Source organism: Jaculus jaculus, chromosome 1, assembly GCF_020740685.1.
Source record: "Jaculus jaculus isolate mJacJac1 chromosome 1, mJacJac1.mat.Y.cur, whole genome shotgun sequence".
Taxonomy (NCBI): domain Eukaryota; kingdom Metazoa; phylum Chordata; class Mammalia; order Rodentia; family Dipodidae; genus Jaculus; species Jaculus jaculus.
The window spans coordinates 214,712,455-214,730,559 of record NC_059102.1 but is presented as its reverse complement, the minus strand read 5'-3'; positions in this window follow the sequence as shown (position 1 = coordinate 214,730,559).

Genomic DNA, 18,105 nt, shown 5'->3' with positions numbered 1-18,105 from the left:
TCCCAGACAGAAAACACTGAGATAGAGCACACCACAGCACATTCCATATACAACACACATGAGACAGAGGACAGGTCAGCATATGTCAGACAAAAAAGATATGAGACAGAGCACAACTAAGTGCATTTCAGACACAACACAAAGAGATAAAAGACACCTCGGCACAGTCCAAATGAAGCACACAATGCAATCAGACATAGTACACATCCAAACATAACAGACATAGCACAATAAAACAGAGTATATCTCAGCACATTCATACACAGCAAACATGAAACAGCACATTCTACACACAGCACATATGAGACAGAGCACAGCTCAGCACATCCCAGACACAGCACAATAAGATAGGGAACACCTCAACACATTCCAGACACAATACACATGAGACAGCACACATGTCAGCACAGTTCAGACACAACACACATGGCACAGAGCACACCTCAGCACATCCCTGACACAACACACATTGGACTGAGCACACCTCAACACATTCCAGACACAATACACATGAGACAGCAGCACACTTTAACACAATCCAGACCTCTCAACTCCCAGATAACACAATCCAAAAGTCACTGAGCTAACCAAGATATCTGAGAAATAATTCAGAGTTATACTTCTAAAAACAGGTTGTGATTATAGAGTATTTAAATAAACAGATGAACATTCTAAGGAAATTAATTAAGACATAAAGTAAATGAAATTGTTGCTTGGCAGAGATTCAATGTGCACACCTTTAATCCTAGCACTCAAGAGACAGAGGTAGGAGGATCACCATGAGTTCGAGGACACTCTAAGACTACAGACTGAATTACAGGTCAGCCTGTACTAGAGTGAGACCCTACCTCAAAAAAACAATATATAGACTTCCGGTCAAGATGGCGACCGCCTAGCTGCACTACAAACAACAAGAGGAAAAAAAGGCAAGTATTTAAGGGAAATTAGGAACTTTTTGAAGAGGGAGGGCACAGATTGGGGTAAAAGAGGGAAGCACACACCCCCGTGACCCATGCCCCGGCACCCCGCCCCCCGCGACTTGCTTCATCAGGCGCAGCCCAGCGGCCCGGCGCCCCGTGAGCCCCAAGCCCCATGCGCCCCGGTGGCCCCGCTCGCCCCACAACCCCCGCACCCCACCAGCCTGCTGCACTCAAGCTGAGACCTCCTACCTCGTCCTTGTTCTCTGATCCTGCAAGTAGACCAGCCATGTGGTGCTCGGTTCGCAGGCCTGTGGGGGCCACCCCTGCCGTGAATAGGTGGCTGCCAGATCCCCTGCTTCTGTGCTCACATCACTTCCCACCAGTCAGCTTCTGCTGTGTCCTGATTCCATACCCACATCATCTGCCTCTGCACTACAATTGCATGTGCAGCAGGCCCACTCCCACAGCAAGAGCCACATAAGTCCACACTGAGTCACTAGTGCCAGCGCAGGTGCCATCCCCTACCTGTACATCACCACCCATGCCCCACTCCCCTGAGGCGTAAGAGCACAGACTGTTTACAGACCCCGACCCCAGTGTACCCAGCCAGAATCTAGGCACCTTCAGGGCTTGCTACCTCAGTCCCCTTTCAAGCTCAAAGGCAGGCAGCTTAGGTGCATTACTGGGTGAGAATTCAGGCAACTTTGGTGCTCCTGTTAGGCAATAGGTAGGCGGGTTTGGCAAGAGTGAGCAAAAACCCAGACTGCTTACAACTACCCCAGGCTGCCTTGGATTCGCATTAAGCTGGATCCAAGGCTGCTCCACCCACCTACCTGCACATACACTGACATGGGTAGACCACAGCGCAAAAGAAATAACACGAAAAATAAAATGGAAGAAAATCCAGACAGATCACCCAGTCCAACAAGGATCACAACTAACTAAAACATAGAAGAGTGTTTAGGATCAGAACATCAAGTGGAAGCAATGAACAATGCAACCCTGACCAAACTACTGCTAGAACTGACAGGAAAGCTACAAAGGATCGATAATCGTGTGGATGCTACCATCACTAAGCTAGAGCAATATGATAAGACACTGGAAGGAATTCAAAGAGAGCTAAGAGAGTTGAGCGAGAGTGAAAAAAAAAAGAGGACCTTAAAAATCAGCTGGCCACACTAAATGAAAACATAAAGAAATGCAAGGATGATCTCCAAGAATCATCAGGAAAATCAGAAAATGAAACAAAGAGGGAGCTGGACAGAGCGATGGAAGTGATACATAGAAAAGTAGTAGAAAAGGCAAACTTAATTGAACAAGTCCAAAACTCACTAGAGGCTCTCAAGAATAGAGTCAGCAAAGTGGAAGATAGAAATTCTGATCTGGAAGACAGGATGGAAGAAACAGTTCAAGAGTCCAAAAATTTCAGTAAGTTCAAAAGTTCCTGTGAACAGAACATGAGAGAATTGTGGGATACACTTAAACGTCCTAATATCAGAAACATTGGAATACCAGAAGGAGAAGAATTTCAGACCAAAGGCATGGAGAACTTATTTAACACAATAATTGAAGAAAACTTCCCCCGTCTCTTAAAAGAAAAGCCCATCAAGATTCAAGAAGCAAACAGAACTCCTAACTGACTAGACCAAAGGAGAAACTCCCCAAGGCATATTATCATTAAGACTCTAAACATTGACACCAAGGAAAAAATCCTAAAAGCAGCTAGGGAAAAACAGCACACCACTTTCAAAGGAAACCCCATCAGAATTACTTCAGACTTCTCAATGGAAACCCTGAAAGCTATAAGGGCCTGGAATGAAACTCTCCAAACTCTAAGAAACTATGGCTTCCAAACCAAACTACTCTACCCGGCAAAAGTCTCCCTTATAATAGATGGTGAAAGGAAAACTTTCCATGACAAAACTCAGCTTTACAATTATATGAACACAAAACCAAACCTACAGAAAGTACTCCAGGAAATTCTCCACAGAGAAGAAACAAATAACCAAACACAAATGCCTACAAGAAGCAGATCACAGCAACCAAACCAAGAGTAGATAGAAAAAAAAAAAATTAAATTCCATGGAAATGCCAACACACCTCTACCACCACAACATGACAGGGATCAAATCAAATCTCACAGTCATCACCCTACACATTAATGGCCTTAATTCACCCATCAAGAGACAAAAGCTAACAGGGTGGATCAAAAAATTAGACCCCTCAATCTGCTGCCTTCAAGAAATCCACTTTACCACAAAAGACAGAAACCTCCTCAGGATGAAAGGGTGGAAAACAATATTCCAGGCAAATGGGAATAAGAAAGAAGCATGTGTAGCTATATTAATATCAGATAAAGTTGACTTCAAACCAAAAACAATCAAAAAAGACAAAGAAGGCTACTTCCTACTTGTAAATGGAACAATCCATCAAGAGGATATTACAATCATAAATCTGTATGCACCAAACACAGGGGCACCGTAGTTCATAAAACAAAACCTACTTGACAATAAAACAGAAATAACCACCAACACCATCATAGCTGGAGACTTTAACACACCATTATCAGTAATAGACAGATCATCCAAACAGAAGCTCAACAGGGAAGTAAGAGAGCTCAACAAAACCATAGAGCACTTAGACCTAAGAGACATCTACAGAACTTTCCATCCCAAATCCACAGAGTACACATTCTTCTCAGCAGCCCATGGAACATTCTCTAAAATAGAACATATACTGAGTCACAAAGATAGCCTCCACATATTTAGGAAAATCGACATAATTCCCTCCATGATATCAGATCATAATGCTATATTCCTAGAAAACAAAAACAAAAAAAACAACAAGAGCCCCAACGGCAACTGGAAACTGAATAGCACACTCTTAAACAATAAATAGATAGTGGATGAAATAAAAAATGAAATTGCAAAATTCCTGGAATTGAGTGAAAATGAGAACGCAGCATACCAAAACTTGTGGGACACAATGAAGGCAGTCCTCAGGGGAAAATTCATAGCACTCAATGCCTTCATAAAAAAGACAGAAAGATCCCAAATCAATAGCCTAACCATCCACCTAAAGGCATTGGAAAAACAAGAAAAATCCAACCCAAAGAGCTCCAGAAGGAAAGAAATAATTAAAATCAGAGCAGAAATTAATAAATTGGAAACCAAGGAAACAATTAAGGCAATTGACAAAACAAAGAGCTGGTTCTTTGAAAAAATAAACAAGATTGACAAACCTCTGGCCAATTTGATCAAGCAAACAAAGGAGAGACTCCAAATTAACAAAATTCAAAATGAAAAAGGAGAGATCACAACACACATCAGTGAAATCGGCAGAATCATCAGGACTTATTTCAAAAACCTCTACTCCACAAAACTGGAAAATGTGGAGGAGATGGATAAATTCCTGGATGCATATCATCTACCAAAGCTAAACTCAGAGCAGATCAACCACCTCAATGAACCCATCACGCTCATGGAGATTGAAAAAGTAATAAAAAACCTCCCAAAAAAGAAGAGTCCAGGACCAGATGGATTCCCAGCCGAATTTTATCAAACCTTCATGGAAGAACTCAAACCAATCTTCCTAAAACTGTGCCACACAATTGAAGGACCGGGAAAACTACCCAACTCCTTCTATGAAGCTAGTATCACCCTAATCCCAAAACCAGGCAGAGATGCCACAAGAAAAGAAAACTATCGGCCTATTTCCGTAATGAACATAGACGCAAAGATCCTCACCAAAATTCTCGCAAACCGAATCCAACAACACCTCAAAAGCATTATCCACCTTGACCAAGTGGGATTTATCCCAGGAACACAAGGGTGGTTCAACATATGAAAATCTGTCAATGTAATACACCACATAAACAAGGTTAAACATAAAAATCACATGATCATTTCTATAGATGCAGAAAAGGCCTTTGACAAGATACAACATCACTTCATGATCAAAACATTGGAGAGAATCGGCATGGCTAGTTCACATCTTAATATAATAAAGGTAATATACAAAGCTCCAAAGGCCCAAATAATACTTAATGGAGAGAGCCTGGAGGAATTCCCATTGAGATCAGGAACAAGACAGGGATGTCCTCTCTCACCTCTGCTTTTCAATATAGTTCTGGAAGTCCTAGCCCAAGCAATAAGGCAGGAGAAGGACATAAAAGGGATACAATTTGGAAAGGAAGAAGTTAAGTTAGCTCTATTCGCTGATGACATGATTGTATATGTAAGAGACCCGAGAGACTCCATCCCAAAACTCCCGAAGGTGATTAACTCATATAGCAAAGTAGCAAGATACAAAATCAATGCACAAAAATCAGAAGCATTTCTGTATGCAAATGACAAAGACACAGAAAAAGAAATAAAGGACATAGTCCCATTTTCAATAGCAACAAAAAAAAAAATAAAATACCTTGGAATGACGATAACCAAGGAAGTAAAAGATCTATACAACGAAAATATAAAAACTCTCAAAAAGAAATTCAGGAGGACTTGAAACGATGGAAAGACCTCCCATGCTCCTGGATAGGCAGAATTAACATTGTGAAGATGACAATCCTACCAAAGGCAATATATAGATTTAACGCAATTCCAATTAAAATCCCTACAGTGTTCTTCACAGAAATAAAAAAATGATCTCAAATTTCATATGGAAAGGCAGAAGGCCTCGCATATGCAAACATATCCTCAGCAAAAGAAATACCTGTGGTGGCATCACCATACCCAATATAAAGTTATACTACAAAGCCATATTAATAAAAACAGCATGGTACTGGCATAAAAACAGGAGTATATACCAATGGAATAGACTTGAGGACCCGGATTTTGGGCCAAGCAACTATAGCTACTTGATATTGGACAAAGGACCAAACAATATAGACTGGAAAAAAGAAAGCATCTTCAACAAATGGTGCTGGACAAACTGGATAACCACATGCAGGAAACTAAAACTTGATCCACACATTTCACCATGCACAACACTCAAATCCAAATGGATCAAAGACCTCAACATAAGACCAGAAACTCGAAAATTACTGGAAGAAAAGTTAGGAAGTACTTTCCATGATATAATAATGGAAAAAGACTTCCTGAATAAAACCCCAGTGGCTCAAGTTCTTAAACAGTCACTCAACAATTGGGATCATATGAAGCTGAAGAGTTTCTTTACAGACAAGCATATAATAAGCAAAGCCAATAGAATACCCACAGAATGGGAGAAAATATTTGCAGGTTATCCAACTGATAGAGGCCTTATCTCTAGAATTTACAAAGAACTCAAAAGTCTAAACAATAAGAAGACAAATACCCCACTCACAAAATGGGGCACAGAGTTAAACAGGCAATTCACAGAGGAAGAGATACAAATGGCAAACACACACCTAAGAAAATGTTTATCATCCCTAATCATCAGAGAAATGCAAATTAAAACATCTATGAGATTCCACCTTACCCCAATAAGGATAGCCAACATCAAAATGTCAAATGAAAATAAATGCTGGTGAGGATGTGGAGAAACAGGGACACTCATTCACTGTTAGTGGGAATGCAGGATGGTACAACCACTTTGGAAAGCAATATGGAGACTCCTGAAAAAGCTGACTATAGAAATACCAACAGACCCAGTTATACCATTACTGGGCATGTACCCTAAAACCTTCAAACCAAAGGCCAGAGAGATTTGCTCAACCATGTTTGTAGCAGCTCAATTCGTAATAGCTAAAAGCTGGAATCAACCCAGATGTCCAACATTAGAAGAATGGATAACAAAGACGTGGTATATCTACACCATGGAATTCTATACAGCAGTTAGAAAAAACGACATAAAGAAATTTGAGGGAAAATGGTTGAACCTGGAACAGATCATTCTCAGCGAACTTACCCAATCACAGAAAAAAAATCGACACATAGTCTCACTCATCTACAACACCTAACCTGAATCTGCCCAAGATGCCTTACATACCCAGCAAGCACCTCATGGACTAGACAATAAGATGGATGGGAGGCTGGAGAGGGAACCTAAGGGTGGAAAACAGTAATCCGGACCCAAACGGCAATGGTACCATAAAATTCTCCTTCCTAAAAGACAGACCGAATGGCTGAACCTTCACTAGACCCATACAGGAAACACCTGAACCACAACACACTGGAGAGGGTAGGATCAAGACTGACCTAAATCTCCTACATCTTTCCTCCCTCCCTCTCCCCCTCTCCCCTCTATCTCTTTCCTCTCTAACTCTTGTATATTAGTTATCTTTCTCCTCAATTTAATAGTGGACACTGACCTATAATCCCACTTCCAGCTTGGGCCTACCATCCACAATGAGCTTTTGATCAGAGAAACCTACAAGGTTTCCCAAACAATGACAGACTTCTGTCAGAGTACTTGATGACCCACCAAAGGCCAGTGGTAAGACCCTATTGCTGAAGACTCCATACGCAGCTGACGCGTAAAATGGAATGACATGGCCGGAAGCCAGGAGAGAGTCAGTCCCCAGACAGTCAGCGTGTCTAGTGCCAGAAGGCGCTACATAGGCGACTGGGGGAAATGACCAAGATCTGTCCAAGCAACACATTGTTTAACCTAATTAAAAACAAATAACCGGATGTGATGCCCACACAAGTGCAATAGTGGTACACAGCCATGGTGAGGAATCAATTGCTCTTGATTTAGCTAACTGATCCACTCAGTGGTACTAGACCCTTAGCTGGAGCTGGGAAACATGTCAGAACCATACCCAAACCCAAGCCCACTCTACAATATCAAGCTACCATCAATCACGGGGTATAAGAGGGCCTACACCTATAATACTGTCTATCAAAAAAGTAAGTGTTATCTCAATTTTTCAGGTGCTAACTTACTCTCCATTGGAGAATCTGCTTCTCTTTTCCAGATAGATGCAGATCCTAAGAAGAGAGCTGCCCCAACATACCTCAAAAGGGGCCCAACTGAAACTAAGGACAACTGGCGAAATAAACAAGGGTGTTGTTTTCCTGTGAACCAGATACCAGCACAAAGGGGAAGGAGATCGACGCAGAGAAAAATCACCTCCTACCAAAGCAGAGAGCCAGAGCCTCAGAGGCCCCCAACACCTCAGCACTGAAGCAGACCAAAAATGAACCCAACATGGCTCAGGGAAATTTTGTGGAAGAGGGGGCGGAAAGAATGTCAGAGTTACATGTTGGGTCATGATTTGCAGAGACATTTATCATACCAATAACTGTGGGCTAACTCCACAATGCACGACCCATTTTCATTAACAAGGAGGTTCTAATGGGAGGGGGTAGATCACAGATGAGTCTAAATAATGGTACCAAACTGTCTGTATTTACTGAAAAGTAACTAATAAATTAAATTTTAAAAAATCAATATATATATATGGAAAATATTCAATAAAATTGAAACAGTAAATGAGAGTATAAACATAAATTCTGAAAATAAAAAAAAAAACAGCCAATTAGTGGTTAAAATGCACTATCCATATACAAGACTATGCAGAAGAACAAATTTCAGGGATGGAGGGTAAAATTGAGTTAGATTATATATACAATCTCCAATATATCAAAGAATTACAGGATATATATACACAGGAGAACAATCATAAAAATTCATGGGTTTAGAAGACAAAATCAGAAAGATTAAATTATTTAATGAAATTAAAGAAGAAAAATTCCAAAACTTAAAGAAAAAAATCCACATCCAAACACAAAGGCATAATAACATCAAATAGACATGGCCATAAAAAATATCTCTCCATGACATATTCTAGCCAAGAAACTGATGGAAAAACACCAACTCTAACACAGGAATGATTCAGAATAACTTTCCATCTTTCAGTAGCAACTTTTAAAATCAGGAAAGCATGAAATTATATATTTTAAGTCGTAAAAGTAAATATTTGTCAACTGTTGCCATTAATTTCTACTTGGTTGGACAAACACCCAACCTGAAGCAGCATATGCGAAGAAAGGGTATTTTTCAGACTTAAAAGTCCAGGGGAGGTACCATGAGTAATATAAGAGGTTGGCTTCCATAGATGCACAACAGACAGATACTACCAAACAGCCAACAAGCATGAACAGCAAGAGCACAAACAGACTTTCCAAGAGTGCAGCTTGACTAATGATCCATCCCCAGTGACATATCAATATCCCAATAGGGATTTGGCCACTGGACACTAAAGTTTCAAGCTCTGTCTTCATCAAAATTCTGTGAGGCTGTGTTCAACCTCAAATCACCATACCAACAAATGTCACTATACTCAGCAAAGTTATATATCAAAATTGATTGGGAAATATAAATTAAATCAAATCATGATGACCAAACACTGTATAAAATTCTTAATGGAATATCATATGTGGAGGAAGAAAAAGACAGTCTCATCCATAAAGACTGGAAAAGAATAAAAGGACATGAAAGAATACATTTAGGAGAGGAATAGATAAACAAAGGTGATCTAAGAAGGAATCAAACATGCCAAACACAGCAAACCAGCAATCTCTGAGTACTCACAGCAGAGAGAAAAAGAAATGCCAATAAACTAGCTAAATAGAAGAGCATCTAACAAAACTATAGGAAGTAGTAAATCCTTCTTAATAGCAACCTCACAAGTAAATGGGCACACTGGCCAATAAGATGATATCAACTAAATAACTTTATTTAAAACAAAATTCAGGGGGTGGGAGAGAGGGCTTACCTGTAAAGCCAAATGACCCAGGTTCAATTACTCAGTACCCATGTAAACCATATGCACAAGGTGGTGCATGCATCTGGAGTTTCTTTACAGCAGCTGGAGGCCCTGGTTTGCCTTTTCTGTCTATATATGCCTCTTTCTCTCTGTCTCTCTCAAACAAATAAATAAAAATTTTTCTCCAAGAAATACATCCAACTAACAAAACCAAGTGTCAGAAGGCAGATATCAATGTACCAAGCAAATAAAAACTGTAACCAACAGGCATAGCAATTCCTATAGCTGATAAAGTAGACTTTAAGCCAAAACTATTCAAGAGAATTAAAAGGCCCACTACATGTTAATAAAGAGAGCAATTCATCAAGAAGCTAAGATGAGGCTGAAGGGATGGTTCAGTTGTTAAGGCACTTGCCTGCAAAGCCTGATAACCTGGGTTTGATTCCCCAGTATCCACATAAGCCACATGCACAAAGTAATACATGTATCTGGTGCTTTTTGCAGTGGCTAGAGGCTCTGGTGTGCTTCTTCTCTTCTCTTCTTTTCTCTTCTCTTCTTTGTCTTTATCTCTCTGCTTGCAAATAAAAAATAAAATATTTAAAATTAAAATAGATTATATGATGAAAATAACTTACGAACTAAATAGTGAGTCTCCCAATTTCATAAAACAACCATAAAATGTTGCAGAGGTCCTGACACAACAATAGTGGGAGACTTCACTACTCTACACTCATAATATGTAGGTCATCTGATAAGTTAAAAAATTGTCATTAGTCAATGAAATTTGACAGATATTTATAGAATATTCCATCCAACAGATGGAGAGTGCACATTCTTCTCAGGGGCACATGGAAATTTCTAATAAAACCATAGTGAAAGAAAAGTATAAAAAACCAGAGAAACATCAGAAACTATACAAATATTTTCAGACTGAATGAACAGCAGATCATTGATTTAATCAGAAAGGAAAATATAAATGTCTAGAAATAAATGAAAATAATAGTACAATGTGACATACTTTCTTGACTATAGCTAAAGCAGTCCTAAAAGGATATTTTGTAGCTATCAATACATTAAAAATGGAATGATTTCAAATACATAACCTCATAATTCTCCTAAGGTTCTAGAAAAATGAAGCAAATCCAAATCCAATTGATAATAATAATGAAGATTATGAAAAATTAATGAAAGAAAAACTAAGCAAAAGACCTACAGAATCAATTGAATCAAAGAGAGCTCATTCTTGGAAAAGATGTACAAAACTGAAAAATCATTAGCCAAGGTAACAAAAACAAAGTGAGGACTTCCGGCCAAGATGACGACCACCTAGCTGCCCTGCAAATACCGGGGAAAGAAAGGTAAAAAAATTAAGAGTTATCAGGGTCTTCTTGCCAGTGGGAGGGCACAGAGTGGGGAAAAACAGGGAATCGAGGATCCCCTCTTGGTTGGGTAGTCTACCCACCCATACAGCCGCTGCACCCTGCACCCGAAGCTGCTGTGCTCTGATCACACACCCACCAGCCTGCTGCGCTGTGCTCTGATCACACACCCACGGGGCCCTCCACTGCTGTGCTCTGTTTGCATACCCATGGGGATCTCCACACCTGCAGGGACCTCTGTTGTTGTGCTCTGATCATGGGTGCCAGCCTGCTGCACTGTGCTCAGTTCACACACCCACGGTGAGCACCATGGCTGGGTTCAGGCAGCCGCCAGACCCCCAGCAGCTGTGCTCCAATTGTGTACCCTCTGGCCAGCCTCCACTGTGCCCCGATCCTGTGCATGCAGCAGCTGCCTCTGCACTACAAATGCATGTGTAGCAGGCCCAGTCCCACAGCAAGGGACACACAAGCCCACACTGAGTCACTAGCACCAGCTCAGGTGCCATCCCCTACCTGTCCATCGCCGCCCATCCCCCACTCCCCTGAGGCGGGAGAATTCAGACAGTTTGCAGGTCCCAGTGTTCCCAGCCAGAGTTTGGGCAGCTTCAGGGCTTGCTACCTCAGTCCCCTTCCAAGCTCAAAGGCAGGCAGCTTTGGTGCATTACTGGGTGAGAATTCAGGCAACTTTGGCACCCCTGTGAAGCAGTAGATAGGCAGCTTTGGCAAGAGAGAGCAAAAACCCAGGCTGCTTGGCAACTGCCCCAGGCTTCCTTGGAGTCTCATTGAGCTAGAGCCCAGGCTGGTCCACCCACCTACCTGCCCATACACTGTCATGGGTAGACCACAGAGCAAAAGAAATAACATGAAAAAATAAAATGCAAGAAAATCCAGATAGATCACCCAGTCCAACAAGGATTACATCTAAACAAAACATAGAAGAGTTTATAGGATCAGAACATCAAGTGAAAGCTATGAGTAATGCGACCCTGACCAACTTACAGCTAGGACTTGCAGGAAAGCAACAAAGGACCAATAATTGTGTGGGTGTTACCATCACTAAGCTAGAGCAATATGATAAGACACTGGAAGGAATTCAAAGAGAGCTAAGAGAGTTGAGGGAGAGTGAAAAAAAAGAGGACCTTAAAAATCACCTGGCCATCCCAAATGAAAACATGAAGAAATTCAAGGATGAATTCCAAGAATCATCAAGAAAATCAGAAAATGAGGTGAAAAGGGAGCTGGACAGAGTGATGAAAGTGATACGTAGGAAAGTAGTCGAAAATGCAAACTTAATTGAACAAGTCCAAAACTCACTAGAGGCTCTCAAGAATAGAGTCAGCAAAGTAGAGGATAGAAACTCTGATCTGGAAGACAGGATGGAAAAAACAGTTCGAGAGTCCAAAAATTTCAGTAAGTTCAAAAGTTCCTGTGAACATAACATGAGAGAACTGTGGGATACACTTAAATGTCCTAATATCAGAATCATTGGAATACCAGAAGGAGAAGAATTTCAGACCAAAGGCATGGAGAACTTATTTAACAAAATAATTGAAGAAAACTTACCCAGTCTCTTTAAAGAAAGGCCCATCAAGATACAAGAAGCAAACAGAACTCCAAACAGACTAGACCAAAGGAGAAACTCTCCAAGACTTATTATCATTAAGACTCTAAACATTGACACCAAAGAGAAAATCCTAAAAGCAGCAAGGGAAAAACAGCACACCACTTTCAAAGGAAACCCCATCAGAATTACTTCAGACTTCTCAATGGAAACCCTGAAAGCTATAAGGGCCTGGAATGAAACTCTCCAAACTCTAAGAAACTATGGCTTCCAAACCAAACTACTCTACCCAGCAAAAGTCTCCCTTATAAGAGATGGTGAAAGGAAAACTTTCCATGACAAAACTCAGCTTTACAATTATATGAACACAAAACCAAACCTACAGAAAGTATTCCAGGAAATTCTCCACAGGGAAGAAACAAATAACCAAACACAAATGCCTACAGAAAGCAAATCAACAGCCAAACAGAGAGTAGACAGAAAAAATTTCAAATTCCATGAAAACACCAACACATATCTACCACCACAACATGGAAGGGGTCAAATCAAATCTCACAGTCATTACCCTAAATATTAATGGCCTTAATTCACCCATCAAGAGACACAAGCTAACAGGGTGGATCAAAAAATTAGACCCCTAGGGCTGGGGAGATGGCTTAGCGGTTAAACGCTTGCCTGTGAAGCCTAAGGACCCCGGTTCGAGGCTCCGTTCCCCAGGTCCCATGTTAGCCAGATGCACAAGGGGGCGCACGCGTCTGGAGTTCGTTTGCAGGGGTTGGAAGCCCTGGCGCGCCCATTCTCTCTCTCTCCCTCTATCTGTCTTTCTCTCTGTGTCTATCTCTCTCAAATAAATAAATTAATTAATTAAAAAAAATTAGACCCCTCAATATGCTTCCTTCTAGAAACCCACCATACCACTAAAGACAGAAATCTCCTTAGGGTGAAAGTGTGGAAAACAATATTCCAAGCAAAGGAGAATAAGAAACAAGCATGTGTAGCTATATTAATATCGGATAAAATTGACTTCAAACCAAAAATAATCAAAAAAGACAAAGAAGGCTACTTCCTACTTATCAAGGTAACAATCCATCAAGAGGATATTACAATTATAAATCTGTATGCATCAAACACAGGCGCACCACAGTTCATAAAACAAAACCTACTTGACAATAAAACAGAAATAACCACCAACACCATCATAGCTGGGGACTTCAACACACCCTTATCAGTAATAGACAGATCATCCAAACAGAAACTCAAAGGGAACTTAGAGAGCTCAGCAGAACCATAGAACACTTAGACCTAACGGACATCTACAGAACTTTCCATCCCAAATCCACAGACTACACATTTTTCACAGCAGCCCATGGAACATCCTCTAAAATAGACCATATAATGGGTCACAAAGACTGCCTCCACATATTTAGGAAAATTAACATAATTCCCTGCATGATATCAGACCACAATGCTATATGGCTATACATCAACAACAAAAGACCCACCAAGAATCCCAACGGCACTTAGAAACTGAACAGCACACTCTTAAACAATAAATGGATAGTGGATGAAATAAAAAATAAAATTGCAAAATTCCTGGAATTGAATGACAATGAGAACACATCATACCAAAATTTATGGGACACAATAAAGGCAGTCATCAGGGGAAAATCCATAGCACTCAATGCCTTCATAACAAAGAGAGAAAGATCCCAAATCAATAGCCTATCCATCCACCTAAAGGCACTGGAAAAACAAGAAAAATCCAACCCAAAGAGCTCCAGAAGGAAAGAAATAATTAAAATCAGAGTGGAAATTAATGAATTGGAAACCAAGGAAACAATTAAAGCAATTGACAAAACAAAGAGCTGGTTCTTTGAAAAAATAAACAAGATTGACAAACCTCTGGCCAATTTGATCAAGCAAACAAAGGAGAGACTCCAAATTAACAAAATTCAAAATGAAAAAGGAGAGATCACAACAGACATAAGTGAAATTGGGAGAATCATCAGGACTTATTTCAAAAACCTCTACTCCACAAAACTGGAAAATGTGGAGGAGATGGATAAATTCCTGGATGCATATCATCTACCAAAGCTAAACTCAGAGCAGATTAATCACCTCAATGAACCTATCACACTCATGGAGATTGAAAAAGTAATTAAAAACCTCACCAAAAAGAAGAGTCCAGGAGCAGATGGATTCCCAGCCAAATTTTATCAAACATTAATGGAAGAACTCAAACCAATCTTCCTAAAACTGTGCCACACAATTGAAGAACAGGGAAAGCTACGCAACTCCTTCTATGAAGCTAGTATCACCATAATGCCAAAACCAGGCCAAGATGTCACAAGAAAAGAAAACTACCAGCTTATTTCCTTAATGAACATAGATGCAAAGATCCTGAACAAAATACTCGCAAACGGAATCCAACAACACATCAAAAGCCTTAGCCACCTTGACCAAGTGAGATTTATCCCCGGAACAAAAGGGTGGTTGAACATATGAAAATCAGTCAATGTAATACACCACATAAACAAGCTTAAACATAAAAACCAGATGATCATTTCGATAGATGCAGAAAAGGCCTTTGACAAGATACAACATCACTTCATGATCCGAACATTGGAGAGAAACGGCATATCCGGTTCACTTCTTTAGTATTTATTTATTTATTTATTTATTTATTTATTTATTTATTTGAGAGCAACAGACACAGAGAGAAAGACAGATAGAGGGAGAGAGAGAGAATGGGCGCGCCAGAGCTTCCAGCCACTGCAAACGAACTCCAGATGTGTGCACCCCCTTGTGCATCTGGCTAATGTGGGACCTGGGGAACTGAGCCATAGGTCCATAGGCTTCACGGGTGAGCGCTTAACCGCTAAGCCATTTCTCCAGCCCTCCGGTTCACTTCTTAACATAATAAAGGTAATATACAAAGCTCCAAAGGCCCAAATAATACTTAATGGAGAAAGACTGGAGGAATTCCCATTAACATCAGGAACAAGACAGGGATGTCCTCTCTCACCTCTGCTTTTCAATATAGTGCTGGAAGACCTAGCTCAAGCAATAAGACAGGAGAAGGAAATAAAAGGGATACAATTTGGAAAGGAAGAAGTTAAGTTAGCTCTATTCACTGATGACATGATTGTATATGTAAGAGACCTGAGAGACTACATCCCAAAACTCCTGAAGGTGAATAACTCCTATAGCAAAGTAGCAGGATACAAAATCAATGCACAAAAAACGGTAGCATAGCTGTATGCAAATGACAAAGATACAGAAAAAGAAATAAGGGACATAGTCCCATTTTCAATAGCAACAAAAAAATCAAAATACCTTAGAATATCATTAACCAAGGAAGTAAAAGATCTATGCAACAAAAATATAAAAACTCTCAAAAAAGAAATTCAGGAGGACTTGAGAAGATGTAAAGACCTCCCATGCTCCTGAATAGGCAGAATTAACATTGTGAAGATGACAATCCTACCAAAGGCAATATATAGATTTAACTCAATTCCAATTAAAATCCCTACAGTGTTCTTCACAGAGATAGAGAAAATGGTCTCAAATTTCATATGAAAAAGCAGAAGGCCTTGCGTATCCAAACATATCCTCAGCAAAAGAAATACCTCTGGTGGCATCACCATACCTGATCTAAAGCTATACTACAAAGCCATAGTAATAAAAACAGCAGGGTACTGGCATAAAGACAGGAGTAAAGACCAATGGAATAGACTTGAGGACCCAGATTCTGGGTCAAGCAACTATAACTGCTTGATATTTGTCTAAAGCCTGAACAATATAGGCTGGAAAAAAAGATAGCATCTTCAACAAATAGTGCTGGACATACTGGATAACCACATGCAGGAAACTGAAAATTGATCCACACATTTTACATTCACTACACTCAAATCCAAATGGATCAAAAACCACAACATAAGACCAGAAACTCGAAACCTACTGGAAGAAAATTCAGGAAGTACTTTCCATGTTATAGGAATGGAAAAAGTCTTCCTGAACAAAACCCCAGTGGCTCCCGATCTTAAAAAGTCACTCAACCAATGGGATTATATGAAGCTGAAGATTTTCTTCACAGACAAGCATATAATAAGCAAAGCCAATCGATCAAACACAGAATGGGAGAAAATATTTGAGGATTATCCAACGGAGAGGTCTAATCTGTAGAATCTACAAAGAAATCAAAATTCTAAATAATAAGAAGACAAACACCCCACTCATAAAATGGGGCAAAGAGAAGAACAGGCAATTCACAGAGGAAGAAATACAAATGGCAAACACACACTTAAGAAAATGTTCATCATCCCTAACCATCAGAGAAATGCAAATTAAAACAACTATAAGATTCCACTTTACCCCAATAAGGATAGCAAACATCAAAAAATCAAATGAAAATAAATGCGGGCAAGGATGTGGAGAAGCAGGAACACTCATTCGCTGTTGGTGGGAATGTAGGATGGTACAACCACTTAGGGAAGCAATATGGAGACTCCTGAAAAAGCTGACTATAGAGATACCAACAGACCCAGTTATACCCTTACTGGGCATCTACCCTAAAACCTTCAAACCCCAGGCCAGAGAGATTTGTGCAACCATGTTTGTAGCAGCTCAATTCGTAATAGGTATAAGCTGGAATCAACCCAGATGTCCATCACTTGAAGAATGGATAACTAAGATGAGGTATATCTACACAATTGAATTCTATACAGCAGTAAGAAAAAATGACACAAAGAAATTTGAGGAAAAATGGTTGAACCTGGAACACATCATTCTCAGTGAATTTACCCAATCACAGGAAAAAAATCGACACATAGTCTCACTCATATACACCTAACCTGAATCTACCCAAGATACCTTACATACCCACCAAGCACCTCATGGACTAGACACTAAATGAACGGGGATGGAGGGGAGGGCATCGAAGGAGTGGGAAACACTAATCTGGACCCAAACTGCAATGGTACCATAAAATTCTGCTTCCTAAAAGGCAGACCAAATGGCTGAACCTTCACTAGACCCTTACAGGAAACACTTGAACCACAAGACACTGGAGAGGGTAGGATCAAGACTAACCTAAATCTTCTAAATCTTCCCTCCCTCCCTCTCCCCTTCTCCCCTCTCTATCTCTCCTCTCTAACTCTTGTATATTAGTTATGTTTTTCCTCATTTTCTTAGTGGGCACTGACCTGTAACCCCCACTTCCAGAATGGGGCTATCATCCACAATGAGCTTTTGATCAGAGAAACCTACAAGGTTTCCTAAAACCATGACAGACTTTTGTCAGAGTACTTCATGACCCACCAAAGGTCAGTGGTAAGATCCTATTGCTAAAGACTCCATACACAGCTGACACGTAAAATCGAACGGCATGGCTCGAAGCCAGGAGACAGTCAGTCCCCAGACAGTCAACATGACTAGTGCCAGAAGGTGCTACATGGGAGACTGGGGGAAATGAACAATATCTGTCCAAGCAACTCATGGTCTAACCTACTTAGCAACAAATAACCTGGTGTAATGCCCACACAAGTGCAA